Source organism: Papio anubis, chromosome 20 (genome assembly GCF_008728515.1).
Source record: "Papio anubis isolate 15944 chromosome 20, Panubis1.0, whole genome shotgun sequence".
NCBI lineage: Eukaryota > Metazoa > Chordata > Mammalia > Primates > Cercopithecidae > Papio > Papio anubis.
In genome coordinates, this window is record NC_044995.1 from 36,115,798 (window position 1) to 36,143,561 (window position 27,764).

Sequence of the window (27,764 nt, forward strand, 5' to 3'; positions counted from 1 at the left end):
CAGCTTTTTAGATTCCACAAGTGAGATAGGAAGTATTTGTCTTTCTGTGCCTGACTTATTTCACTGAACATGTCTTCCAAGTTCATCCACGTTGTAAACACAAGCTTTCTTGTTTTTAAAGGCTGAATCATATTCAGAGTCTCATGTTTTTATGTATGATGTCTAGTCCAGGGTTTTAGTTGTGCTTCATGGGAGGAATGGGGAAAATTACGTGTTCTTTGTCCATTTGAATTTAAGAAATGTACATGATTACACGATCACGTTTTGATCATGTGCATAGAATCACTACGTGTTTTGGTCATCAACTGCTTATTTCCTTTGTTCTCCCTTCCTCCCTCTCCTCCTCCATGTCCAATTCTCTCCATCTTTCAAATTCAGGCTCACTCTTTCTCCCACAGATTACTCCCAATTTTCCCCCCTTTTTCTCTCTGTTGGTCATGTCTGGACTTGAAATAAACCCTTTCTGTCCACATGGGCCCTGTCTGCCTCCTCTCACTCCTGGCCTCAGTGTCATTCATTCATTGAACACTAAGCATCTCATTTTGGGGACACCCCTGAACCTGTGATCACTCGGAGTTGACCGGGCAAGAATATCTCCTTACGAAGCAGAGAGAGCAAGTGGTGGGGGGGGTGTGAGTTGGGGGGGACCCAAGTGGCACAGAATTAAAATACAAGGGCACCCAACGTCACCAGTCATGAGGAACAAGAAGCCACAGGGAGGGATTTCAAACCCAACACCCAAGGTAAGTGAAAAAAGTCTGACAACACCAACAGTTTTGGAGGTAGGTAGAAACCCTCAGTGGTGGGAGACACATTGGTAAAATCACTGTGAAGAATGTGGAAATACCTGGAAATGTTGAAAACGTCCAGATTCTGAAGCTTAGCCTATCCCCACTTGGCTTTATACCCTAGTGAGCTCCATGGAACTTAAGAAAATGGGTTTGGTCTGGGGCCAAACCCATTTTCTTAGATGGGTTAACTTAAGATGAGCCCTGGTCTGTGGGTAGATGGTCACGGGGGACCAGGTCAGTGGTGGCTTGGTCACTGCGGGGCCTGATCAGTGGGACCCAGTCTACAGGGCTTGGTCAGCAGAACACGATCTGGCTTAGTCAACAGGACCTGGTGAGTGAGGACCTGGTGAGTGGGGGCCTGGCAGTGGGAGCCTGGTTAGTGGGGACCTAGTCAGTAAGGACCAGGTCAGTTGGCTGCTGGGTGACATCAGGCAGGGGGTTTGTCCTAGAAGCCTCCTTTCTTCCATTTGTAGGGAAGATGAAATTAACTGCACCCCAGAGAGCTACTGGGAGGAGGAGAAGTGCATTGAATATGGCCCTGCTATGCAGATTTAGCACTGTACATACTGAGTTCCCCGCAAGGGAGGAGGTTTCACCCACTGCCCTGCCCTGCCTACATCCCCAGGACCACCCTGCCTGAAGGCAGAGGCAGGGGTGCACCCGCGGATGCTCTGATGCTGACCATAGGCCCTGGGGTGACAGTGATGAGGACATGGGGGCACACGTGATTGGGGAAGCCAGGGCCGGAAGGAGGAGAGACACACGCACACACGTGCCCGCCCATATCCACCTGCACTCAAGTGCACAGACGCATTGCACGCACACATGTCGACAGTTCAGGGGGCAGAGGATGCCGTCTCTGGGCCCTGCTGACCCGTGCAGGGCCCCATGGTGATGGGTGCCATGAGCCCACAATGCACCATTACCCAGTGCCCAGGTACCCTCCCGACTCTGTGTCGTGGAGCAGTTGGAGACACAGTGTGAGTGGTTGTGCCCACAGGACGCTTTCTAGGTGAGAGGCTCATCTCTGCACAGCTGCTTGATCAGACTTAGGAGAGCGTGACATGCTCTCTTCCCTCCCTGCTGACTCGGGGACAGTTGCTACTGGGTGGGTGGCAGCTGCCTGAGGAGGGTCATCCTCGAGTGCTCACTGGGTGCCCGTTCTGTGCTGACCGGGCAGACGGTCATCCTGTTCATCCTCACGGTGACTCCGTTCCAGGAACATGCCAGGAAGATCTCCAGTCCCGCTCCCCAGGACAGACCCGGACTGGCCCAAGGACAGCACCCTCACACTGTTCCCACGACCCTCTGCTTCAGTCTGGAGGGCCAGGCTGGGCCTGTTGCGCTGAGCAGGACACTGAGTCCTCCCAGACATGGAGCCCACCTTGACAAGACCCAGATCAAAGGCAGGAGTGTGGTGGGCACCTCCCCACCCAGGCCTCCCCCTGGCCATGGCCTCCTGTGGACAGCTGGAAGCCAGGGGTGGCTGCAAAAGGACTCAGCACCTCCCCGTGGGAGGTAGCCGTGGGGGAAACTGGGTGTGGGCACTGACCCCTTCCATGCTGCCCCCCTGTCCCTAGAGTGCCTCATGAACCTGTCCCAGTCTGGCCTATAAGGATTGGTTCAGGAGCCGTTCTCCCAGGCCTGGGCCCTGGAGGACGATGCAGTTCTCACGCACTTTCGGGTCTGCATGAGGGAACTATGAGGAGACACCGGGACCTGCCACCCCTAGGGAGGCTCCAGCATCAGGTCTCCGTCTGAGTCACCCTCTGGGGCAGTCGATAGTGGAGGGGGCCTGGGTCCCTGCAACCTCACTACCTGGATCTTCCTCCCAGACCTCTTCCTCCTCTACAGAGAAACTCCCACAGACAGACCTGCCGGTTTTAAGGGGATGTGCTGAGTGCGCATGTACTGGACATGCTGCTCAAGACAGGCGGGGGTGCCTCCTGCACCTTTTACACTGTCTCCGGTCTGTGCCAGCTCCCTGCCCTGCCTGTGAGCATCAACAGACGCCAGGAGGATCAGGGTCCCCTCACTCCAGAGTGCCCCTTCAGGGATGCCAGGTGAACAGGAGAATCAGTGTTTCTGGCCCAGAGGATCTGGGGAGAGGACACGGGCAGGAGCCCTGGCCCAGGGCCAGAACCGAGAGTTCAGCCAGGCGTGGGAATGGTCCAGTCCTGGCATGGAGTGGACGACTCCAGAGAGCGGCTGTCTGGGGCCGTCTCACCCACTGTGGAGACAGGCCCCCGTGTGAGGTGGCAAGACGGCCAGGTGACAGTGAGAGCTTCTTCCCACCCGAGCTCCGAATCAGGGCTGCATCCCAGGCCGCCTAGCCCTGGGATGAGGACGTGAGGCAGGAAGCCCCAAGCCAGCCAGAACCCTGTGTTACCTGTCCCATGGGGGATACCCAGGCGGCTGCACACACCCCCTGCTCTGGGATCTGCGACCTGCAGGGGTGTCCTCAGTGTCAGGCTAGGGTGGAGGACAGAGGGACCCCAAGGACTCCAGAGACCCAAATGTGCAGAACCCGGCCCTGCGAGGACATCTGATGGGGTTGGTGGAGAAGCTGGGTTCGTCTGCATTCTCTTCAGCCAAACCTGAGGGAGGGACCCCAGCACCCCGGACTCTTCGGGTATTTCCTGGCATTGAACCTCTCTACAATGGGGATGGGCTGACCCTCCCTGGTCCACCAGCCCAGCTCCAGCAGCCCATGTAGGCGACTCCTCTGGAATGGGAGCCTGATCCTCCCCTACCCTGGCCTGGCCAGGCTGTCCCCGAGGCCGAGGCTCAGTGACATGTAAAGGGGGCTTCTGCAGCGCCCAAGGCAGAAGGTTGCTCTCTGGGAATCTCCAGGGCTCAGGGTGTGGCCATGCCGTCCCCAGCTCAGGGCAGACCTTGGGTTAACTGGCGGTACCTCTGGTGGAATTCCCTGCCAAAGCTTCCAATGGAGCCGGATGGCGTTGGGGGCTTGTGGTTCCTGTGGTATGACCTTGAACAGGGATGCTGAGCTCCTGTCACTTCCACATCTGCCCCGGATAGGCTCAACAGCTTCATCAGGGCCCTGACACCAGAAACTACTGTGCCCCGTGATAACCAAGAGGCAGGTCCAGAGACATTTCTCTACACAATGGCACCTGCATCTGACTCCTCTGGGCGGGCAGTGACCAGCCCGGTGTGGAAGGAGTTAAGGCAGCACCCGGCTAGCTGCTCCACAGCCCTAGATGGCTCTTGGGCCTTGGGAAGTCATCTTCAATAAGAACGCTGTTCACTCTAAGACTTCCCCAGAGGGGTGAGTGTGGCACCCCTGCAGCCCCAGCCGTCAGTAGCGTGCCTTGCGGCCTCTGACTCAACCTACAAGACAGAGCCCCGTCCTCAAGGCACAGTTCCCAGGACCAGAGGGGCCTGGCCTCAACCTGAGCCCTGAGAGGGGAGGGAAGTTAGAGGTGTCACGTGCCTCCACAGTGGCCAGGATGACCACGCAGGGGACCCATGGCACTGTGGATTCAGTTGCTGTACCACTTGATGGCGGAGAATTTGAGAGTGATCTATGAGAACATGAAGTACTGAGCCCGTATAGCGAGTAGGACATCAAGGGCTGACTCGCAGGGGCTCATGGCCGCAGCAACCCTGGCCTTATATCTGCGGTGCAAGTGGTCTGCACCCCTGGACTGGCCCAGCGCACCATGGCTGCCCCTGTGCCTTGACCCACTGTGCCATGGCCATCGTACCACTCAGAGGCTTTGAGGCCCTGCCAGGTACACTGCCTGCCTCCTTGAAGTTGCCTCTTAGCACTTTCCAGCTGCTACTGCAGCTGCAGCAGATGCCACCACAGAGTGCCTTCCAGCAGCCGATGCAGGCTTTCCAGGCGGTAGGGGTGCCCTGCAGCCGTAGCCTCAGCAGCTCCTCGGTGGCAACTAGGCCAGCCAGGGCAGTGATGATGACGGGAACGACAAGTGGGATGGCAGCTCCATGATGGTGGACGAGCCAGGTGCATTGGGCAGGTGCATTCCTGGAACTCGACAGCTGCCTGTGTCCCCACGTGGGCAGGAGCTCGGTCACTGTGAGCCACAACCTCAACCACTACTCTGCCTTTTCAAGTCGGGAAGGGAGGCCTTTGTGCTTGGTGAGGCATTGGGCTCTGTGAAGGACAGGGACATGCTGTGTGCATGGTGCTGTGGGTGCTGTGGCTCCATGGCCCCAAGTGGCAGGAGAAGCCCTACCCCTGCCCGTGCACCACCGGCGACACCACTCAGTAGAACAAGTTCAAGGGCATAAAGAGCTACCTCTCCTCCAAGCTGGTGCATGGCTCGACAAGTCCTTGGACTGGCTGGATGCATGTCTAGTGAAATTCCCAGTCATCTCCATGCTCCACCTGCCTGAGAATCGGGCCATGGGCTGCCTGCAGGAGGACTCCATCTCCATGCACAGGAAGAGCCTGATCTGCGGGATGAGCCACACGGCCGGCCGCCTGGTGCTGGCGCAGTGCCATGTCCTCCAGCACTTCCTGACGTGCCCCAGCAGCACTGCGAGGAGGCCTGGAAACAGGACAAGAGGAAGGCTGAGAAGGGTGGCGTGGTGGGTGTCAGCTCCTTCCTGACCCTGAGCACTACTCCCACCACTGCCCTCGACCTGCAGGAGGTGGAGCGCAAGATGGATGGCTGGAGATGCTTCCCCAGGAAGGTAGACCACTGCGCTGCTGCTCAGCCACAGGGCATGGAGCCCATGGCCAGGAGGTGAGGGGCTTCAAGAAGGAGCATCAGCAGGTGGCCAGCCCTTCTGTGACCTCAGCCAGGCCTTGGAGTGGGCCCAGTGGGCCTCTGGGTGGTCCTGAACCAAGCCATCCCCTTCCCCGAGGTGCCTGTGATGCCACCGGCAAGCTCTTCCGGATTGGCCCTGGCAGGACCTGGACCCCATCTTGCACCTGTTAGTGCCAGTCCCAGGGGCACGGGGCCAACTTCCCAGACATCCTCCACGTTCACAGAGGAGCTCTTACCAGTGTCACGGGGAGCAGGCGACTCATGGGAGGAGGGAAGATGGAGGTGCGGGGCTGATGGCTTTCAGGAGAGCGCTCTGACTGAAATTCACCATCTCTATCCAATTCCAGTAGAGACTTGAGACCACAGATGCAGCACGTTTTACCACAACAGATATTTTTTCCAAAGAGCGACCCAGAATTCGGAACCAGCTCTTCACAAAGATGAGAGTGTTGAGTGACTGGACGCTGGGTTGGGGATTCTTTTTCCGATTCAAGGATAATTTCTACGGCAGAATAAAAATGCCTATCAAAGAGCCATGGCCAGCTATTCGTGGTGGTACAAGGATGGTTTTGTGCTCAACTGAGGCCAGTCGAATAGAGAATTACGTAGGAAACAAAGAGCGAACACGGCGATGGAGTAGAAACAGCACCACGTGTTGTAATTTCGTAGGCGTCAGTGCTGTGGAAGTTCCTTCCTTCCTTCTCTCCTTCCTGCTGTCTGAGCCACCTCCCAGCTTCGGGCATCCCCACGTCCTGGGCCTGTGCTGGGAGAGACACAAAGGACACAGTTGGCTGCGGTCCAGGGACTGGCACGGTCAGGGGAGCCTGGTGAAGTCAGAGTGGCCCCTGAGGACCAGTCCTGGGATGACCGGGTCTAACTGACCAGGCCCCTCCTGACCAGGGCCCCATCCACTGGGCCTTCCATGACCTGGCCTTCACTGAATGGGCCCCGACGTCCAGGTCTCCACCAGCCCGGTCTCCCACTGACCAATCCCCAGTATCCAGGCCACACTGACCAACACTGCTAACTAAGTTTTCATTGACCAGGCCCCCGATGACCAGGCCTTACTGATTGGGCTCCTCCTGACTAGGAGCCTGCTGACCAGGATATCATTGCCCAGGCCCCACTGACAGCCGCCCCCACCCCTCCCCCACCTCTGCCAGGCCCCCATGGATTAGGTCCAATGATCAGGCAGCCACTGGCCAGGGTTGCACTGACCAGGTTCCTACTGATCAATCACCTGCTGACCAGGTCCTTGAACTGACAAGATTCTGACTGGCCAGGTACTTAACTGACAAGGTTCTGACTGGCCAGGTCCTTAACTGACAAGATTCTGACTGGCCAGGTCCTTAACTGACAAGGTTCTGACTGGCCCGGTCCTTAATGATCAGAACTTTATTAAGCCCCACTACCCAGGAATCCCACTGACTGGGTCCAACTCACAAGGCCCCCACAGACCAGGTCCCCACTAACCATGTCCCTACTGACCAGGCCCCCTTTGACTGGACCCAACTGACAAGGCCCCCACAGACCAGGCCCCCACTGACCAGGTCCCTACTAACCATGTCCCTACAGACCATGTCCCTACTGACCAGGCCCCCACTGACTGGGCCCAACTGACAAGGTTCCAACTGACTAGGTCCTTAACTGACAAGGTTCTGACTGACCAGGTCCTCAATGAGTAGACCTTTACTGACCAGGCCCCGCTACCCAGGAATCCAGTGACCAGACCTCCCACTGACCAGTTCCCCACTGACAGGCCCCATCTTTCCAGGACCCCAGTGGCCAGGTTTCACAAAGTAGGCCCCACTGACCAGGTTCCCACTGACAAGCACATCTTGACCAGGTCCCCACTGACTAGCCCCCAGCTGACAAGGCCCCAGCTTACTAGGACACCACTGACCAGACCTCCACTGACCAGGCTCAACTGACAAGGCCCCCACTCAGCAGTCCCCCACTGACCAGGCCCCAGCTGACGAGGTTCCGACTGACCAGGTCCTTACTGAACAGACCTTTAATGACCAGACCCCACTAACCAGGATCCCAGTGACCAGGCCCCCACTGACCAGACTTCCAGTGGCCAGGCCTCACTATCCAGGACCCACTGATGAGGTCTCCACTGTCCAGGCCCCCCACTGACTGGGCCCAGTTGATGAGGCCCCCACTGATGAGGTGCCCACTGACTGGGTCCTAACTGACAACGTTCTGACTGGCCAGGTCCTTAACTGACAAGATTCTGACTGGCCAGGTCCTTAACTGACAAGGTTCTGACTGGCCAGGTCCTCAGTGACCAGACCTTTACTGACCAGGCCCCACTACCTAGGACCCCAATGACCCAGACTTTTAATGAATAGGCCTCACTAACCAGGACCCCAGTGACCCAGGCCTTTACTGAATAGGCCCCACTCTCCAGGGCATCAATGACCAGGCCCCTACTGACCAGGTCTCTCTGAATAGACCCTTACTGACTAGACCCCACAAACCAGGACCTCAGTGACCAAGATCCCATTAACCAGGTCCCACTGGCCAGGCCCCAGGTCTCCAGGCCCCCAGTGGCCAGGTTTCACTACCTAGGCCTCACTGACCAGGCTCCTTCTAACAAGGGCCTCCTGACCAGGTCCCATTGACAAGTCCCCACTGACCAGGTCCCCATTGATGAGGCCCCAACTTACCAGGACCCCACTGACCAAACCTCCACTGATCAGGCCTCACTAGCCAGGCCCCACTGATGAGACTCCCTCTGACTGGGTACAACTGACAAGACCCTCTCAGATCAGGTCCCACTGAGTGGGCCCAAAGTGACAAGGTTTCAACTGACCAGGTCCTTAATGACCAGACCTTTACTGACTAGACCCCACTACCCAGGACTCCAGTGACCAGGTGCCTGCAGACCAAGTCCCACTGACCAGGCCCTGGCTGCCCAGGTCCCCACTGACTGGGCCCCAGCTAACAAAATTCCAACTGACGAAGTCCTTACTGAACAGACCTTTACTGACTAGGCCCCACTAGCCAAGAGCCCAATGACCAGGCCCCTACTGTTAGGCTTCCACCGACCACGTTTCTATTGAACAGGCCCCAGTGACCAGGCTTCCCCTGACTAGGTCCCCACAGACCACAGCCCCAATAATCAGCTCACACTGACCCAGCTCCCGCTGACCAGGATCCCACTGACCAGGTCCCCACTGACGAGGTGCCAAGTGACTAGGTCCTGAACTTGAGGACCCGTGACCAGTCCCCTCTGACCAGGCCACAGCTGACCAGGCCTCCCACAGACCAGATCCTCACTAAGCAGACCCACACTGACAACATCCCCATTCACTAGGTGTTTCCTGACTATGTCCCCAATGTGTCCCCTTTCACAAGGCCTCCATTGACCGGGTCCCCACTGGCTAGGACCTGTTTGGAGTCCTTGGGCCCCAGCTGAGCAGACCTGTCCAGGTCCCACCTGACCCGGGCACGCTGAGCAGGCCACAATGTCCAGGTCCCCACTGATCAGGCCCCCACTGACCAGGCCACAATGTCCAGGTCCTTACTGACCAGGCCCCCACTGACCAGGCCACAATGTCCAGGTCCCACTGACCAGGCCCCCAGCTGACCAGACCCACAATGTCAGGTCCCACTGACCAGGCCCACGCTGACCAGGCCACAATGTCCAGGTCCCACTGACCGGGCCCCCGCTGAGCAGGCCACAATGTCCAGGTCCCACTGACCGGGCCCCCGCTGAGCAGGCCACAATGTCCAGGTCCCACTGACCAGGCCTCCCCTGACTAAGGCACAAGGTCCAGGTTCCCACTGACTAGGCCCCTCAGCCGTGGTGCTCAATGTCCCCTACCTATGGCTCCCACTCAGCCCACAGACTCTCCCCTCCCCACATCTGCAGCCACAGGCCAGGCCCCTGGGGGTCTTTTTGGGATGGGGCCCCTCCTCCAGGACACAGGGGGGGACAGTTGGCCTCAGGCTCCAGGCGCCCAGCTTCACACTCGCCCCCCACAAGGCCCTCTGGGCTCATCTCAAAGGGGACAGTGAATAGGCAAAGCACCACCTGGACCTTTTGCTGAGCTGCAGTCCAGGGAACGGAGGGATGTTTGTCACACCAGGCACCTTTTGTGCCAGGCCTCCCAAGCCCTGCCTGTGGAGTCTGGATCTAGAGACACAGCGCGGAGGTGGTGAGGTGACCAGCCCAGGACCCTCGAGGCTGAGCTGAGGAACACATGAGGACTGTCCCCAGATGTGGACGAAGGATTACCTAGGTGCCGAGGCAAGAGACTGAAGGCACAAACTGTTTCAGTATAATAAAGAAAATAGAATAGTCAAAATACAAATTAGATATAGAGATGATCATGGCCCATTATCAATTGTTATGATAAACATTATTAATCATTAGCTTTTAATATTACTCTTTGTTGCATTAAAAATATAACCTAGGAATAACCGGTGGGTAGAGGGTCAGGTGCTGAAGGGACATTGTGAGAAGTGATCTAGAAGGCAAGAGGTGAGCCCTCTGTCATGCCCGCATAAGGGCCATTTGAGGGCTCCTTGGTCAAGTGGTAACGCCAGTGTCTGGGAAGACACCCGTTACTTAGCAGACCGGGAAAGGGAGTCTCCTTTCCTTGGAGGAGTCAGGGATCACTCTGCTCCACCAGTTTCTTGTGGGAGGCTGGTTATTATCCAGGCCCGCCCGCAGTCATCCGGAGGCCTAAACCCCTCCCTGTGGTGCTGTGCTTCAGCGGTCACGCTCCTTGTCCACTTTCATGTTCCTCCCGTACTCCTGGTTCCTCTTTGAAGTTTGTAGTAGACAGCGGTAGAAGAAATAGTGAAAGTCTTAAAGTCTTTGATCTTTCTTGTAAGTGCATAGAAGAAAATGCCGACGTATGCTGCCTTCTGTCTCTGCTTTGGCTGCCTAAAAGGGAAGGGCCCCCTGTCCTGTGATCACGTGACTCACTTCACCTTGTCAATCACTTAGCAGATTCACCCGCTTTACCCTGTCTCCCCTTGTCTTGTATGCAATAAACATGAGCGTGCCCAGCCATTTGGGGCCACTACTGGTCTCCGCGTCTTGGTGGTAGCGGTTCCCCGGGCCCAGCTGTTTTCTCTTTATCTCTTTGTCTTGTGTCTTCATTTCTTATGATCTCTTGTCTCCGCACATGGGGAGAACACCCGCTAAGCCCGGTAGGGCTGGACCCTACATCCAGACAGCCAGAAGACTGCTAGTTTCTTAGTCAATCCTTCCTTCCTTCCTTCCTTCCTTCCTTCCTTCCTTCCTTCCTTCCTTCCTTCCTTCCTTCCCTCCCTCCTTCCTTCCTTCCTTCCTTTTTTTTTTTTTTCCTCACTATGTTGCTGGTCTTGCACTTCTGGACTCAAGCGATCCACCTGCCTTGGTCTCCCAAAGTGCTGGGATTACAGGGGTGCGCCACCACGCCTGGCCTCAGTATGTCATTTCTTAGCAGTTACCTTCCTCCACCAAGAACCTCCTAGATGCCAAGTCAGTGAGAAGAGGAAGACGGTCAAAGAATCCATGGAAAGAAAGTGACACAGGCTTAGGACGTGGGAGTGCCACATGCTGGGAGGAGGTGCAGGCCGAAGGAAGGATGGACAGAAGGAATGAAGGACTGCTGGAGCCAAGCCACCCTGGGACAGAGGTGACCACGGACCCTCCCAGGAATGCGTTGCACGGACTATCGTGAATGTTCCAGATGTCACTGGAACCCCGGCCCTCTGCTCCTGTCCCAGGCTCCCCTGTGGCCTGTGGGAGGTGGAAGCTGAGAGAGGTCGGGTGGAGCCTGGGTTGTGCTGCCCTCTCCCCCTGCCTGCCCCAGGGTGTCCGGGGCTTCCTGCAGAGAGCTCTGGGTTTAAGTGATCCACCCACCTTAGCCTCCCAAAATGCTGGGATTACAAGCGTGAGCCACTGCGCTCGGCCTCTTTAATCGTTTTGACTCACCAATATTTCAAACTGACTTCCTTCTGTATGACCATTTCAGTCAAAAACAGGCAGGTCATAGCGACGGAGAAGTGACTGTGTTTTAACCAATGAGGGTGGGGACTTGAGGCCAAGGAGGGGATCCTTGCTTCTGAGAGGGAGGCCTTCAAAGGGGTGAAGGCATTGGTACTGGCAGCCCTGGTCCCCCCACCACCCCCGACTTTGGAGCTTGGAGCCTCCCTGCAGTGTGTGAGACCGCCTTTCCTGAGTTTTTCTTTTCTTCTTCTTTTTTTTTTTTTTCTGATGGAGTCTTGCTCTGTCGCCCAGGCTGGAGTGCAGTAGCATGATCTCGGCTCACTGCAACCTCTGCCTCCTGGGTTCAAACAATTCTCCTGCCTCAGCCTCCCGAGTAGCTGGAATTACAGGCATGCATCACCATGCCCAGCTAATTTTTGCATTTTTAGTAGAGACAGGGTTTCCCCATGTTGGTCAGGCTGGTCTCGAACTCCAGACCTCAGGTGATCCACCTGCCTCGGCCTCCCAAAGTGCTGGGATTACAGGCATGAGCTGTACTGTTTCCTGAGTTTTTCTAACCATGAAATGCAGCTGCCAAGGATGGCAGCTGTAGGGACCTAGGCTCCTGGGCCCTCCTTTGCCCAATTTTCTTCAGTCCTAGTAACTGAATCAGGTTTTTTTTTTGTTGTTGTTTTTTAAAAACAGAACAATATATTTGGCTACAGTTCCACGTATCTGTAGTCAAGACAAAGCCACATTAAAAATCAGGCTCTAAGTCACCTAGGTATAAAATACAGACAAAATATCAAAATTGTGATCATCTGACCTTAAAAATTCAGCCCATATGAATTTTTTTTTTTTTTTTTTTGAGACAGAGTCTCACTCTGTTGCCCAGGTGGAGTGCAGTGGCGCGATCTTGGCTCACTGCAACCTCCACCTCCTGGGTTCAAGTGATCTCTTGGTTCAGCGTCCAAAGTAGCTGGGATTATAGGTTTGTACCACCATGCCTGGCTAATTTTTGTATTTTTAGTAGAGATGGGGTTTTGCCATGTTGGCCAGGCTGGTCTCGAACTCCTGACCTCAGGTGATCCACCCCACCCACCCCTAGGCCTCCCAAAATGTTGGGATTACAGGCGTGAGCCAGCGCACCCAGCCTGAAATTACTTTTAAGAGAGTAAATGTGCTGTTGGGCATTATTTCACTTTTCTTTTTAAATAAACAGACCCATTTTTTAAATCTTTTTTTTTTTTTTTTTTTTTTTGAGGCAGGGTCTGGCTGTGTCGCCCAGGCGCCCAGGCTGGAGTGCAGTGGTGCCATCTCGGCTCACTGCAGCCCTGACTTCCCAGGCTCAGGCCATCCCCCGACCTCAGCCCCCTAGCTGGAACTATACAGGCGCACGCCACTAGGTCTGGATAAATTTGTTTTCTATTTTTTTTTTTGTAGCGACAGGGTTTTGCCATGTCGCACAGGTTGGTCTCAAACTCCTGGACTCAAGCAGTCTGCTGCCTCAGCCTCCCAAAGTCCTGGGATTACAAGCGTGAGCCACCGCGCCTGGCCTCTTTAATCATTTTGACTCACTGGCATTTCAAACTGACTTCCTTAGCTCTGTGTGACCATTTCGGCACCCAGGGGTTTCTGAGGCAGCGTTAAGTTCGACTTCACAAAAACAGCAGATACTTTAACCTTTCAGTGACAGATTTAGAAAGTGTCAATAACCACATGGTTTAGCTCAGTAACTATAAAAAACGTGGAAAGTTTGGCATTGCAAGTCAGAATTCCTTCCTGCTCTTTCAATTAAGCAGCTTTCGAATCTCTGCGGCATTTTCTAGTCATTTGTACTTCTCTTACAATAATAAGAGCTTAAAAATGACTTTTAAGGTTTAATGTCCTGGGGAACTTATCAGTCATACTTTTATTTAAAACACAGTATAAACCAATTATGCTTGCCTTCAGTATTTGAAATAGTAGAAATTATTGCAACCAACAGATCCGCCAACACCTGTTTTCATGACGTATGACACTGAAATTTACAGACGTCCCTGAGAAGTTTTTAAGTAAACTAGTGAATCTCAACCGAGTCTCAGTTAACAGTGTAGATCCATTAAAAACAAATCTTCTCCAAAAAAAAAAAAAAACAAAATCAAAACCAAAACTTTCCTAAGAACTGAAGCCGGGTGTGTGTTGTCACTGCCTCAATATTTTTAATCCTGATGGACTGACTCCCTCTTCTCCTTGCTGTAAGACACGTTTGCTGAAATCTTCAAACTGAGTTTCAAGACACTTGCGTGAAGAGGCGATGCTACAGCCGCCTCTAAGGGAATAGACATCGTATCAGAGATGAGCGTTGCGTCTGCCTCCTCCGCATGCGCCAGCATCCATCCTATCATCCACTTGGCCGTGCCGATTGATGGCAGCTGCTCCTCCCGCCCCTCCCACTGCCAGTATGTGATCCTGAGTTAGTCATTCCGTATGTTAGCCTTGCACCCTTTCAATCAGAAAAGTTGCGGCTTACTGGAAGAAGGGAGCGGGGAGAAACGCAAAACCAAGATTCTAAAGGCACAAAGCTGCAAGGCTGCTCTGTGAGAGTTTGCAAACAGACTACAGGTGGAATGTAAATCACCCTGGTCTATGAAAGTAAAAAGGCATCCACAGCAGGCTCCATCCAGCCAGCTTCTTTGAGACCCTTCATGGATTTTTAGGTCTACCAAGTGTGCATAAAAATACTCGTACTTCAAAAAGCAAGAAGGCAAATGGTATAATCTCATGATCTCAAATTTACAATGATGGTACAGGCCCAGCGAGCCTTTGAGGGCCGGGTGCGCACCCAGCCTGTCCACCAGTGTGGAGCTGTTTGCTCACGCATCATCCTAGTCATAGTTGCTGCCCTGGTTGGCCTGGCTGCCACCAAAGAGCTGCTGAGGCGACCGCTGCTGGGCGCCCCCACTGTCTGGAAAGCCTGCACTGGCCGTGGCACCTGTTGCGGCTGTGGCAGTGGCTGGCAGGCGTCAGGAGGCAGCTTCCAGGTGGTGGGAGGCACAGTGGGCAGGGCCTCGAAGCCTCTGGGCAGCACATCGGCCTGGCGGGCTGGGGGGCCCGGGCTGCTGCTTGCTGGACTGGGCTTAGGAGCGGGTGTGGATCACTTGCACTGCACAGATGGGGCTGGGAGGAGGCAGCAGTGGCCGTGGCTCTGTAGACCCCTTCGTGCCAGCCCCAGATGAGTGCTGTTTGCTGCACAGGCTCAGGACCTCATGCACCTGCTTCAAGATCTTGCCTGGATTCTCCAATGAAAAGTACAGTGCCCAGGTGTGCAGCGCCACGGTCCCCGATATGGTCATCCTGGTGCCCCTCCCTTCACAGGGCTCCGGTTGAGGCTGGGCCCCGTGTCCTGGGAAGTGTGCCCTGGGAACAGAGCTCTGTCTCATAGGTTGAGTCAGAGGCCACAGGACATGCCGCTGGCTGGTCTGGGCTGCAGGAATGCCTTGCTCACTCTTCCCTCTGGCAGCCTCTGAGGGAGCAGGTTTCCCCGTAGAAAGTAGAAAAAGAGGTCCAGAGGCACTGGGACCATCTGGGGCTACGGGGCAGCTGGCCAGGTGCTGCCCCGGCTGCCCCCACACCATGCCAGTCACTGCCTACTGAGAAGTCGGATGCAGGTGCCATTGGGCAAAGTGGATGTCTCTGGACTTGTCCCTTGGTTCTTATCACAGTGCCCGGCAGGGCCGGGTTTCAGGGCCCTGATGGGCTTGCTGGGCGTGTCCCACTGGGTCCCACCCACGATTCTGGGGTTGTCTTGGGCACCCGCGCAAGGTCCAGAATCCCTATTCAAAGTTGAACCACAGGCCCCTGACGTCCAGGTCCATGGCGAAGCTTGGGCAGGAAGTTCCAGAGGAGGTACCCTGGGGCAGCCCATGGTCTGTCCTGAGGTGGGGACAGCCTGGCCACACCCTGATCCCCCCGGGGTCCCAAGAGAACAGTCTGCTCCCTTGGGCTCTACAGATGTCCTCTTGTGTCTCTGGGCCTCGGGCTCAGGGACAGCCTGGGGGATGGGGGCAGGGTGGCGGAGGACCAGGCTTTTGTTCTGGAGGGGCCGCCTGCAAGCCTGCTGGAGCTGGACAGCCTGGGGTAGGCCAGCCCATCTCCCTTGCAGAAGAACTTGACGTTGGGAGATGCTTGCAGAGGCCTGGGTGTCAGGGACTCTAGCTCCAGTTTCGCCGAAAGGAAAGCAGACATGTGTGGTCCGCTTCTCCACCGAGCCCATTAGGTCCTCACAGGGCCGGGCCCCCCCAGACCTGGGTCTTTGGAGTCCCTGGGGTCCCTGTGTGGCTCCTTGAGTCTGATGCTGCGGACACTCCTGCAGGTATCTGATCCTGGAGTGACAGTTGTGTGTGGGCTGTGGCGGGGGAGCCGTCGGAGCACCTCAGGTTGCTCCTAGGCCGGCCCCCGAGGGTTTGGGCTGGCTCAAGGCTTCCTGCCTCTCTCTCTCACCCCAGGGCTGTGCTGGCTGGGATGCAGCCCTGATTCAGAACTTAGATGGGAGGGGCCTTTGCTGTCACCTGGCCCCCTTGCCACCTCACTCGGGGGCCTGTCTCTACAGTGGGTGAGATGGATGGCCCCAGGCATGGGGTCCCCTCTGCCCTCCGGGGCCATCCACTCCATGCCAGGACTGGACCATTTCCACACCTGGCTGGACGCTTGGTTCTGGCTCTGGGCCAGGGCTCTTGCTCGTGTCCTCTCCTCGAATCCTTCCTGGGCCAGGCATACTGATTCTCTTGTCTCCAAGGCTCAAGGTTTGCTGTCCTGATGCTCTTGGCGGGGGTTCAGGGGTAAGCAGCCCCTGCTGCTCTCTGAGGCTGTGGATGCTGCAGGTAGGGCTGTGGGCTCGCACAGATGGGTCCTCTGCAGGGACCTTCGAGGGCAAAGCAGGACACTGTGGAAGGTGGCAATGGTGGGGCTCGGAAGAGTCTTTCCCCTGGTCCCCCCGCCTGATCTGCAGCACGTCCAGCACACACGTGCTCAGCACCTGCCCTGAGGACCTGTGGGCTCATTTCCAGAAGCTTCTTTTTTTTTTTTTTTGGATAGAGTTTCACTCTTGTTGCCCAGGCTGGGGTGCAATGGTGTGATCTCGGCTCACTGCAACCTCCGCCTCTCGGGTTCAAGAGATTCTCCTGCCTCAGCCTTCCAAGTAGCTGGGATAGCAGGTGCCCGCCACCACGTCCAGCTAATTTTTTTTTGTATTTTTAGTAGAGATGGGGTTTTACCATGTTGGCCAGGCTGGTCTCGAACTCCTGACCTCAAGTGATCCTCCCATCTCGGCCTCCCAAAGTGTTGGGATTACAGGCGTGAACCACCCTGCCTGGCCTCCAGAGGTCTCCAGAAGTGCGGGAGGAAGGCCCAGGTAGTGAGGCTGTCGGGGCCCAGGCCCTCTCCACGATTGACTGCCCCAGAGGGTGACTTGGGAGGGGACCTGCTACTGGGGCCCACCTGGAGGTAGCAGGACCCACCACCTCCTCATCAGTAACCCCAGGGAGACATGAAGGCGCCTGAACGCCATGGCATCCTCCAGGGCCCAGGCCCAGAAGAACTGGTCCTGGGTGAGCTCCCTGAGGGTGGACTGGGACAGCTTCATGAGATGCTTTAGGGGCAGGGTGGGCATCAGGCCGGGAGGGGTCCCTGGGAGAGGTTGGTGTTCACACGCTGTTTCCACCATGGCCCCCTCCCACTGGGCAGTGCTGGGTCTTTTTCAGGCCACCCCTGGGGTCCAGCTGTGCATAGGAGGCCACGGCCAGGGGGAGGCGCGGGCAGGGAGGGGCTCACCACACTCCTGCCTTTCATCCGGGTCATGTCGAGGGTGGGCTCTGTGTCTGAGAGGTCTCATGGTGTCCTGTCCCTCAGACTGGAGCAGAGGGTCATGGGGACGGTCTGAGGGTTCTGTCTGTCCCGCGTATTCCCCTGGATAGCCTTGGGCACGCCAGGACTTGACTCTGTCAACTTTGGAAGTTGTGTGCCGTGAGGACACGCTAGCCCTCCAGAACGTAGCTGCCTGGCAAGCCCAAAGGGAGTCTTTGGGGACAACAGGCGTGGGAGGACCTGGCCCTTCTTAGCTGGGGGCTGGTGGCTTGGGCAGGGCCCATTGGGGTTTCAGTGCCCTGGAGCACCAGGGACCCCTCCCCATGGGATGAGAGCCCCCACCCCACTCCCCTGTGAGGCTGGATCAGAAGAGGTCCTGTAGCTCCTCATGTGGGAGACTCATTTCAGTGGGGATGTGGCTCCTGGAAGGAGAGGCTCCCCACGGGCTTGGGGCTTCCCTGGGCTCTCCCAAGTTGAGTCCCGGCCCTGTCTGCCCATGAGGCTGGGCTGAGCCCTGGCCTCTGCTGTGGGATGGTCCCTCTGGGCATTGCTTGGCCTGTGTGCCCTGCAGGGACATGCCTGTGCCTCCTGCCAGGTCGGGGTGAGCCCGTTCCTCCCGGGGAGCCAGATCCCTGGGCTGGGGGATCCAGGCAGTGTGGGGCAGGAGGGTCCCTGGGCTGGGGGCTCCCTGCTTCCTTCACTGATGTATGAATGTACCTGCTTACTTCATTGATGAGGCACTGGAGGAGTCAGCGTAAACGTGGAATTCTGGGTACACAGCTCATCCTTGTCCTAATGGGAGCAACAGAGATCCTTGGGGCCCCTGGGCCTGCCCCCAAACCTCCCTATTCCAGGCCCCTCTGCAGACCCTTCCCGGAGAGACAGAATAGCAGGTGGTGGCTGGGGCACCCCTGACACCTGCCCCCTGCACGGACCCCCAGGACACACTTCCCTTAGCCCTGCTCAGCCGAAGCTCGGCCCGGGTAGAGTGCGTCTGCCTGCTCCAGGGCAGGAGAAGGAAACTCAGCTCCGGAGCCATGGAGAGCTCCATGTCCCTGGCTGGGACTCAGCCTCTTGCCAGCCCCACCAGGGGCTCGAGCCGCCCCTCTACCCCTGGCCCATGGGACCCAGGGCCTCTGGGAAGGAGCCGAGGGGACTGTCCGTTCACCAAGTGCCGAGGATCTTTGGGAATGACGTTCATAACATGTGCTCCTCGCGGGCTGGCACAATTTGGGCTGCAGAATCCTGAGAAGCCCCCGACCCATCTCGAAATCCTCCCAACACGCAGAGCCGTCCGCCGCCTGGAAGGGCTCTGACGGGGTTCGGGTGGAGGGGAAATTGGGCCCCGGCCCATTTTTTGATGAGAAGAGGGCTTCTCGGATCCAAACTCATTTCATGACAAGAGCCGCGTCCATCAGGCACTTCAGCAACTTGTTCAAAATGTTTCCTGGGACGACCGTCCGGGGACACCGCCAAGCTCTGGGGGGCTTTGGGGCAAGTCTGGGAGGAGGGCGTCATTACTTGCTCTGTGAAATGGTGGTCAGGCTCAGGTCAGACCAGGGCTCTGGGCCTTGACCTCTTTCCATCTTACTTTGACACCTTTGAGACCCTTCTCCTCCTGCTTGGATGTCCAAGCCAGTAGCGAGCTTGAGTCCCAACTACTGTGTCTTGGTGGGTCGCAAATGCTGATTTTTTTTTTTTTTTTTTGAGACAGAGTCTTGCTCTGTCGCCCAGGCTGGATTGCAGTGGCATGATCTTGGCTCACTGCAATCTCTGCCTCCGGGTTCAAGCAATTCTCCTGCCTCAGCCTCCCGAGTAGCTGGGATTACAGATGCCCACCACCACGCCCAGCTAATTTTTGTATTTTTAGTAGAGATGGGGTTTCACCATGGTGGCCAGGCTGGCCTCGAACTTCTGACCTCAGGTGATCTGCCTGCCTTGGCCTCTCAAAGTCCTGGGATTACAGGCTTGAGCCACCGCGCCCGGCCGCAAATGCTGAATTTTAAAGAAGCAATGACACGCCCCACCCGAGACGCCTATGCCTGTGAATATGGGAGTGTGGCCCGGGAATCTCGTTGCCTGGGAATACTCACGGGGTTAGATGCAGAATACGCCACCGGGACCTGAAAGAAATCCTGCTGCTTAGGAAAGAGAGAAAAGATCGTTTTGCTTCAGGCAGATGCTGTTTCATTTTGTCTACAAGCCCCGATGACAAATCCAACTCAAGGTTGAGATGATCCGCCGAATAAGCAGTGACCTTTTCAGGGCATCTGATTATTTTGGGAAATTTCTGGGTCAAATCCTCTTTCAGTGAAATGCAAATATCTCAGGTGTGCAATCACTCTGGTTGATTATTTTTCTCCCCTTTTTGGCACAGAGTGAAAGCTCAGTCTTTGGGATATGCAGTCCCACGTTTCTGAACCAGGGTGCCGAGTCTCCCACCCACCACTCCAGCACCTCCCAGAGCAGCTCCTTCGTCCTCCAAGTCCCCAGGGTGTCCCCTCTGCAGCCGATCTCTCCCACTCCATCAGCCCTTGGCCATCCTGATCTGTTATTCATCCCTATGGTTTAGCCTTTTCCAGAATGGCCCGTGAGTTGGAATCCTACAGTGGTCGACTGTTAGGCCTGGCTTCTTTCCCTTAGCGAAATGCGTCTAAGATTCACCCACATTGCTACGGGGGTCAGGGTTTTGCTCCCTTTTCTCACTGAGTGGTGTTTTCTTCGAAGGGCGGATGCCCCCTTCCTCCCCTAATCCCACATCGAAGGTTTTCTTGGTGGCCTCCGGCTACGAGTGATGATGAATCAAGCCGTGAACGTGGCACGCGGGTTTTACGTGGACGTCAGTTTTCAAATCACTGGGGTCAATCTCCGAGACTCTTCTGGGATGTGTGGTACGAGTCCACTGACCTTCATGAGCAGCCGCCCAACGGGCTTCCAAAGTGGCTGTGCCCTGTCCCATTCCCACCTGGCAGGGACGAGGGTCCCCGGGGCTCCACATCCTCCCGGTGTTCGGTGTTGCCAGTGTTGCTTGGGAAGGCTCCTGAGCCCCCTCATCCTGCTGCCCTCTTGTGGGTCCCTACCCTGGTCCCCAGAGGCACACAGAGCACTTTCCACCATTCCGCATGATTTTGTTTGCTGCTGTCCATCTCCTTGGGAGCCGCCTGGATTCTGGCCCCATGTGTCCCAGCCAGGCACAGGGCTTGGAGCCCAAGAGGCACTGAGTCCACGGTGCTGCATGCCTCCTGGGCCAGGAGAGCGCTTGGCCAGTCTGTCACTCTTCCAGGGTGACTCCTGCCTCTGCTCTGGGGAAGCCCCCATCCCTCCGGATCACCCCATCTTCCCAGGGACCCTCCAACCTCCATATCAAGGGAAGTCTCTTGCCCTTGTTCTTCATGACCTGCAGGGCAGGGTCAAGAGGAGGAAGCAGCCTCCAAACAGACTGAAGACTCGCTGCCCCACACGGCCATCATCCACAGTCCATGCTTCTGGAAGGAAGGAAGGAAGAAAGGAAGGAAGGAAGAAAGGAAGGAAGGAAAGAAGGAAGAAAGGAAGGCAGGCAGGCAGGCGGGAAGGCAGGCTTCCTTCTGCAGAAAGCTCCTTCTTTGGCCTGTTTTCCAACAAGCCAAAGGGGTCACCAGGAGGGTCGCTGGAGCCCAGCTCACCTGTGGTGCCGGCGTCACCGTCTGTGCCCAGGACGTGCATCTGATCCTCCATCTGGAGGCCTGGGCTCCCGACATGGCCTGGCCTGTTTGTCCGGCTCTGGCTGAGTGTGGAAGTGTGGTACCTGGCATTTTCCCAGGTTCTCAGCCTTCACTTTCTCGACATTCAGCAAGAGTGACCACACTTGGCCCCACATCTGCAGACGGATTCCCTTGTAGACCCCGACAGACAGCTATGGACAGAGGAACGCTCCAGTGAGACATGGGGTGACCCTGGGGAGGACAGGACCCTGAGGATTCCGGATATCTCCAGCCCTTGGCTCCTCAGTTCCTCGGGAGAGGTGGGGTCTACCTAGGACTGGGTCTCTCCTCCCATGATTCAAAGAATGAAGAAGCACTCAGGGTCATGAACTCTGATCTTTTTATTTTTATTTATTTATTTATTTGAAATCAAGTCTCACTTTTCACCCAGGCTGGAGTGTGGTGGCACGATCTCGGCTCACTGCAACCTCCGCCTCCTGAGTTTAAGCGGGTCTTCTACCTCAGCCTTTTGAGCAGCTCGGATTACAGGAGCCTGCTACCACAGCCGGCTTATTTTTGTATTTTTAGTATAGACGGGGTTTCACCATGTTGGCCAGGCTGGTCTTGAACGCCTGACCTCGGGGGATTCGCCCGTCTTGGCCTCCCAAAGTGCTGGGATTACAGGCGTGAGCTACTACGCCTGGTCATGAACTCTGATCTTGACCTATTCCTTCCTTCGGGTCACCAGGGGGTGTCCCTACCCCTGAGCTAGGACTGACCCAGGCCCTGGCATCAGACTCTCTCCTGGCAAGATGAGGTTTGCAGGGAAGAACAGGAAAGCTGGTGTCCCAGTGTGGTGTCCATCCTCTGAGAGGCCGGCAGTGCCAGGACACAGCCCTGGGAGCCCATCCCCCTGACTCTGTAGAAAGTGGTCACGGGGCCCTTCCCTCCCCATGTCACCTCCTTGCCACTCCTATATCACTGCCAGTCGAGAAGCACCTGGAGCCATTTTTCTCTCTCTCTCATCTCCTGACGTCTTCTCTGTCAAATAACATGAAGTTAGCGGAGCTGCCGGGATGCCCCTTGGTTGCTGGGTCCTGGGCTCCAGGGTCCCGACAGGATCAAACTGGAAGGAGCCAGGAAAGGGCCGGCCCTGGGGAACTGAGACCCTCTGACTGAATGGGCCCCGGTGTCCTGGCCTCATGACTTGGGACATGCCGTCCTCAGGCCACAGGCACCCCGGGCGTTGGTGGGGTCCCAACATCCAGGTGGGGTCTTGGCACAAGTGGGCAGTGACTGCTCAGCCACGACTGCGGTTCTCAGTTTGGGGTTTGGTCAAACCACCACGGGGACAGAGTCTTGAAGTCAGGTCCTGCAGGAACTGCCACCCCTCCCAGGGACAGCCTGTCACTCCCACTCATCACCTCCTGGGTCCACGGGCTGCTGACCACCCACCGAGTCTCCCTGTCCCTGGACCAGCCTCTCACACGGCAGGGTCAGGCTCTTACCTTTACTTCCAGGGCACTGATGGGTAGCAGCCACGTCTCACTGTAAGGCAACCCAGGCAGAGCTGAGGACCTCTGCCGGGCCGGGAGCTGTCCTCCTCCTCCCCTCGTGGGCCCCAGGGAAGAACAAGCCCTGTCCCCCAGCCCCACCCCAGGTCTCAGTCCAGGGGATGCACAGGGAAGGGAGGACGGGTGCTTCCCTGCCAGCTGGTGCCTGGGAGGGGTTGGGGCCTGGGAGAAGAGGGAACGTAGGGCCCACCCAATGGGGGCTGCTTGGGGCTTGTGGAGGGCGAGGCTTGGGTTGCACGATGGGGCTGCCCCTCCTGGGCTAGGCAGCACCCTCTGCGGGAGCTGAGAAAGTCCAGGCCTGAGGCGGGATGGGTGTGACCCAGGGTGGGTGGTCAGGCCCCAACAGCAGTTCGCGAAGGAGTGACCACATCATTGGTCCGAGGCCTGCTCAGGGCACGGAGGGTGCACCTGGGCCCTGTCCCACTTGACGCCCGCAAGGGCTCTCGTGGGGCCTGACTTTCCAGTGTACACCTGCCTCTTCCTGCACCCCGGCTGCAGACTCTGCCTGTTCCTTGACTTTGCCTGTCCTGTCCAGCCCAGAGACTGTCTTTGTGGACAGCCTGGCCCTTCTTCCACCCTCATTTGTCAGAACCCTTGAGCGAGGGCCCTGGATCCATCCACACGCCCGCCTCGACCGCTCTCTCACTGGGCTGCTAAGTGCCGCGGGGGAGATGCCAGAGGTGACGAGGGTGAGCGAGGGCTCCTCAGGCGGCCGGGATGGCCCCACAGCCCCGTCTCCAGCCTCAGCTGGCTCTCGGGGCTATCATCCATCCATCGGTCCTTGCCCTCCTCTGAGCCACTGTGGCAGCCACACACTAGGCCCCTGGCTGTTCCCCCGCTGTCCTGCCTGCCCCGACTCGGCCTTCCTGATCCTCCCTCTGCCTTTGTGCTGATGGATCCAGCGGGGAGCCAGGGTCTCCGGAGGGCCATGCAGAGCCCTGGGGACTGACCGAGCCCCATCTGCTAAGGAGTCCCAGGTGAGCCGCTACCCCCGGCCCCACCATGTGTTGTTTACCCCAGGCCATCAGCTCCATCCTAGGCTGGCTCCATTCAGGTGCGTCCCAGAAGTGGCACTTCCCCTGGGATCGTCCCCACCCAGCCTCCCCCAGGCTCCTCCCTCTCTCTATCCTGTGACCCCTGAGGGGCAGGCTCCAGGCTGGGCTCCCCTTCCCAGGACCCAGGCCCCCTCTCAGCACCAAGGCAGGTTGCCTTCAGCTGCAAGCTCATCCCTAGCCTCACCCTGACATGCCCTGGCTGACACCCTGCCCGTCTTCCCCTCCGCCCTCCCAGGGCCACAGCCCTCACTGCCCCCCACGCCCCTCCCCATAGGGTGGCTCAGTTGGGCCCCCTGAGTCCTCAGAGACCTGCTGGACAACTGCCCACAGGCTGGGCCAGGCACCCCCATGCCCTGTGGCTACACCTGTGGGTCTCACTGGGGCAGAGCCCAAGGGGACAGGACCAGACCCTCAGGTTGCCCTCTACTCTCATACTGTCTTTGAGACCGTTCTGCTGAGAACGTCTCCATCCCCACCTGCTCCCCCAAGATCCCTAGATGCGCCTCGCAGCTCTGGCCTGCCGCCGACCACCGGCAGGGTAGCCAGCTGGAGTTCCTACACCGGAAAGGAGGCTGGACCAAGCCGGGAAGACGTGTCCTGCCTCAGAGAGACTTTTCTAAAAACAAAATTTATCCCCTGAGGTGAGTTTGGTGGTGGTCGGGCAGCAGGGACAGAGGACTCACTGCATAATCCTGAGGCAATCGGTAACTTTGTAAGCTTTCCACATCCTTGGGCCCTGTCAGCGTCCCTGGGACCCAGAGGGGTCCAGAGTGAGGGGGTTGAGGTGAAGGGCTGTGGAGGCGCAAACGCATGGGCAACCCGCTCCCGCCCTGCTTCCCAGGGGAGCCCAGGACCCTCCTACCAGGGCACAGTGGGAGAGGCGAGGCCCCACCTCCCTCAAGGGAGCAGCCCGACCTGTACCTGCTCACGCTGGGCGATGATGCCCCTGCTCCTGCGCAAGTAGGGTAGCTGCGTCTTCCTCCACGTCCATCCTGTGAGACAACATCGCCCAAAGGCTACGCTGCACCTGACCGCTTCAGAGAACACCTGGACCGCCCCTGGGGGCTCTGAGACCCTGCTGGCCGGTTGAGCCCCATGCCACCACTGCCCTGGGTGAAAAGGGGCCAGACCCAGTGGCCCCACGCCTGCTGGGGTCTCTGGAGTCTCTGCCACTGACCAGAGGTGGACTCCTTCCTGAGGACTTGAGAACAGGGGGACCTGGACACAGGGGCCTGCTGTCCCCAATCGCCCCGAGACAGGCACACACAGGATGAACTGCATCCACCTGCCGAGGGTGAGGGACCCCTGATGTGCTATCCTGGGCACCTGGAGGCAGACTGGGGTCAGGGACCAGAGAGCTCCATATGCTCCCCCTCCCGGATCGCTCAGGGACCACCAAGAGGCCCACTTTGCTATAGGGAACAAGACACCTTGTGACTGCTCCATGTCACCCCCATCTCCACTCCCTCTGGTCAGTGAAGCCGCGTCAAGAATAATACCAGCCAAACGGGAGGGTGCCTGGTTTGGGCCAAAGCAGCCTCTGTGCTCACGGAGATGCCTCAGCTGGAGGGATCGTGGATCCCACAATTCTCAGCTGTCATTACAGGAAGGGGCCTTGTGTTTCCGGGTCACCAAGAAAGAATGAGAGAACTCTGGGGACTTGGTTCTGGAGAACCCCAGAGGGACCCCTCCCATGAACAGTCAGGGCAAAGAAAGGGCGAGGCCTCTAGGGGACCAGAGAGAGAAAAGGCCACGTGGGGAAGAGCCCCAGACCCGGCGATCTCCCCCTGCGGGGACCTACCTTAGAGCGCAGACTTGGATGGAGGACCACCCTCCACCCCACCCACAGGGGCTCTGTCCTGAGGGCTCTTCCAGGGCGAGGCTCAGCCCCACTGGGGTCAGAAACCCCAGGCAGACGTGCAGTCCAGAACAGGGAGGTCACAGAGGTCAAGGCTTGAGTTCAGCATGGCACAGGGCAGGGCTGAGAGCATGGCCCAGGGCCACTTCTGGGTCTCTGGGCCAGTTACTGTCCCTCTGACCTCTGGGATCTCACCTGTTCAGTGGGTACATTTGGGGATAGCACTTCTCCACCCCCCGTGGAGTTGCCGTGAGGATGAAGGAGACAACTGTCTACATGGTCAGCATAGAACGGGCACCCGGTGAGTGCTCAGGGACGACCCTCCTCGGGTAGCTGCCACCCACCTGGTTGTGACAGTCCCCAGGTTAGCAGGGGAGAAGAGAGCAGGTCACACTTTCCTGAGTCTGATCAAGCAGCGGTGCTGAGATGTGCCTCTCACCCAGAAAAGAGTCCTAGGTGCACAATCACTTACAGCACCACTGTGTCTCCAACTGCTCCATGGCACAGAGGTAGGTTGGCGGCCCTTGGCACAGCGACAGCATCGTGGGTTCACAGCTCCTATCAGACGGGGCCCTGCCTGGCTCAGCAGGGCCCAGAGTCAGCGTCCTCCGCCCCCTGAGTGGTTAACATGTATGCGTGCTGTTTGTCTGTGTATGTGAGGGTGCACGTGTGTGGGTGAACGTGTCTCTCCTTCAGCTGGGCCTGGCTGCTCCAGTCACATGTGCTCCTGGATCCCTGTCATTGTCACCCCTGGGCCTGTGGCCAGCATCAGAGCACCCACAGGTGCTCCCCAGCCTCTGCCCTTTCCATGCTGGGTGGTCCTCGGGATGCAGATGGGGCAGGGGCGTAGGGCCGAGGGCAGAAGGTAGGCTCCCCCCTCGGGGTGACTTGGGTAGTGTGTAAAGTGCCAGGTCTGTGTGGCAGGGCTAGATCCAATGCACCTTCTCACCTCCTCCTCCCAGAAGCCCACTGGAGTGCTGTGACTCACTCCCCACCCCACAGATGGAGGCAATCAAGGAGGCTTCAAGGACAAACCCCTGGCCTGAGATCACCCAGGATCCCACTGGCCAGGGCCTACTGACCAGGCCTCCAATGGTTAAGCTCCCACTGAACAGGTCCTAGCTGACCACCCCTACAATGACCAGGTCCCACTGACCAGCTGTGGACTGACCAGGTCCTGCTGACTGGGCCCCACAGACCAGGCCCTGGCTCACCAGACACTACTGACAAAGGCCACAATGACAAGGCCACAAAATGACAAGGCCCTCACTGACTAGGCCCCAACTGATGGACCCCACCAAATAAATCTCACTAATCAGATCCCAGCTGAACAGGCCCCAGCTATCAGACCCCCACTGACCAGGCCCTAACAACTGCTGGACTACACTGACCGGGCGCCAACTGCCAGACCCCACTGACTGGGTCCTAACCTCCAGAACCCTGCTGGCCAGGCCCCAAAAGCTGAACCCCACTGACTGGGCCCCAAAGGCTGGACCCCTGCTGACCAGTCCCCAACTATGGGATCCCTGCCAACCAGGCCCCAAATGGTGGACCCCACTGACCTGGTCCCAACTACCAGACCCCCACTGACCAGGCCCTAACAACTGCTGGACTGCACTCATCAAGCCCAAACTGCCAGACCCCACTGACGGGGCCTCACCTCCTGGACCCCTCCTGACTGAGCCCCAACTGCCAGAGCCTTGCTAACCGGGCCTCTTCTTATGAGATCCCTGCTGATCAGCCCCCCACTGCTGGATTCCCTCTGTCTAGGCCCCAACTGCTGGGTTCCCACTTACCAGACCCCAACTTCCACACCTCACTGACTAGGCCCCAGCTTCTGGACCCCCGCTGATCAGGCCCCAAATGCCAGACCCCAATGACCAGGCCCCAACTGCCAGAGCCCTGCTGACCAGGTTCCAACTGCTGGATCCCCTTTGACCAGGCCCCAACTGTTGGACCCCTGCCAACCAGGTCCCAACTGCCGGATTCCACCAACCAGGCCCCAACTAGTAGACTCCTGCTGACCAGGCCCCAACTGTGAGACCCACGCTGATTAAGGCCCAGCGTCCAGACCTCACTGACTAGACCACACTGATCTGATCCTCACTGACCAGGCCCCAACCGCCAGACCCCACCGACCAGGCCCCAACTGCTGCATCCCTGCCAAATAGCCCCCAGCTGCCGTATCCCCAGGCCCCAACTGCTGGACCCCCTCCAACCAGGCCCCAGCTATGAGACCCCACTGACCAGGCCCCAACTGCCAGACCCCCATG

At 57.5% G+C, this 27,764-nt stretch overlaps 2 pseudogenes across 2 annotated transcripts; both read right to left on the reverse strand.

Annotated features, from left to right (window-relative positions):
* Positions 1-292: 292 nt before the first annotated feature.
* On the reverse strand, positions 293-13,807 carry LOC101013195 (annotated as a pseudogene). Its single transcript, XR_004180214.1, has 3 exons — positions 13,762-13,807; positions 5,785-6,122; positions 293-5,326 (listed from the first exon to the last, which is right to left on the reverse strand). The product of XR_004180214.1 is annotated as an uncharacterized LOC101013195 (transcript).
* Positions 13,348-27,674, reverse strand: LOC101011758 (annotated as a pseudogene). Its single transcript, XR_640772.4, has 7 exons — positions 24,555-27,674; positions 24,317-24,425; positions 21,965-22,552; positions 19,418-21,216; positions 18,042-18,116; positions 17,292-17,465; positions 13,348-16,404 (listed from the first exon to the last, which is right to left on the reverse strand). The product of XR_640772.4 is annotated as an uncharacterized LOC101011758 (transcript).
* Positions 27,675-27,764: the final 90 nt, after the last annotated feature.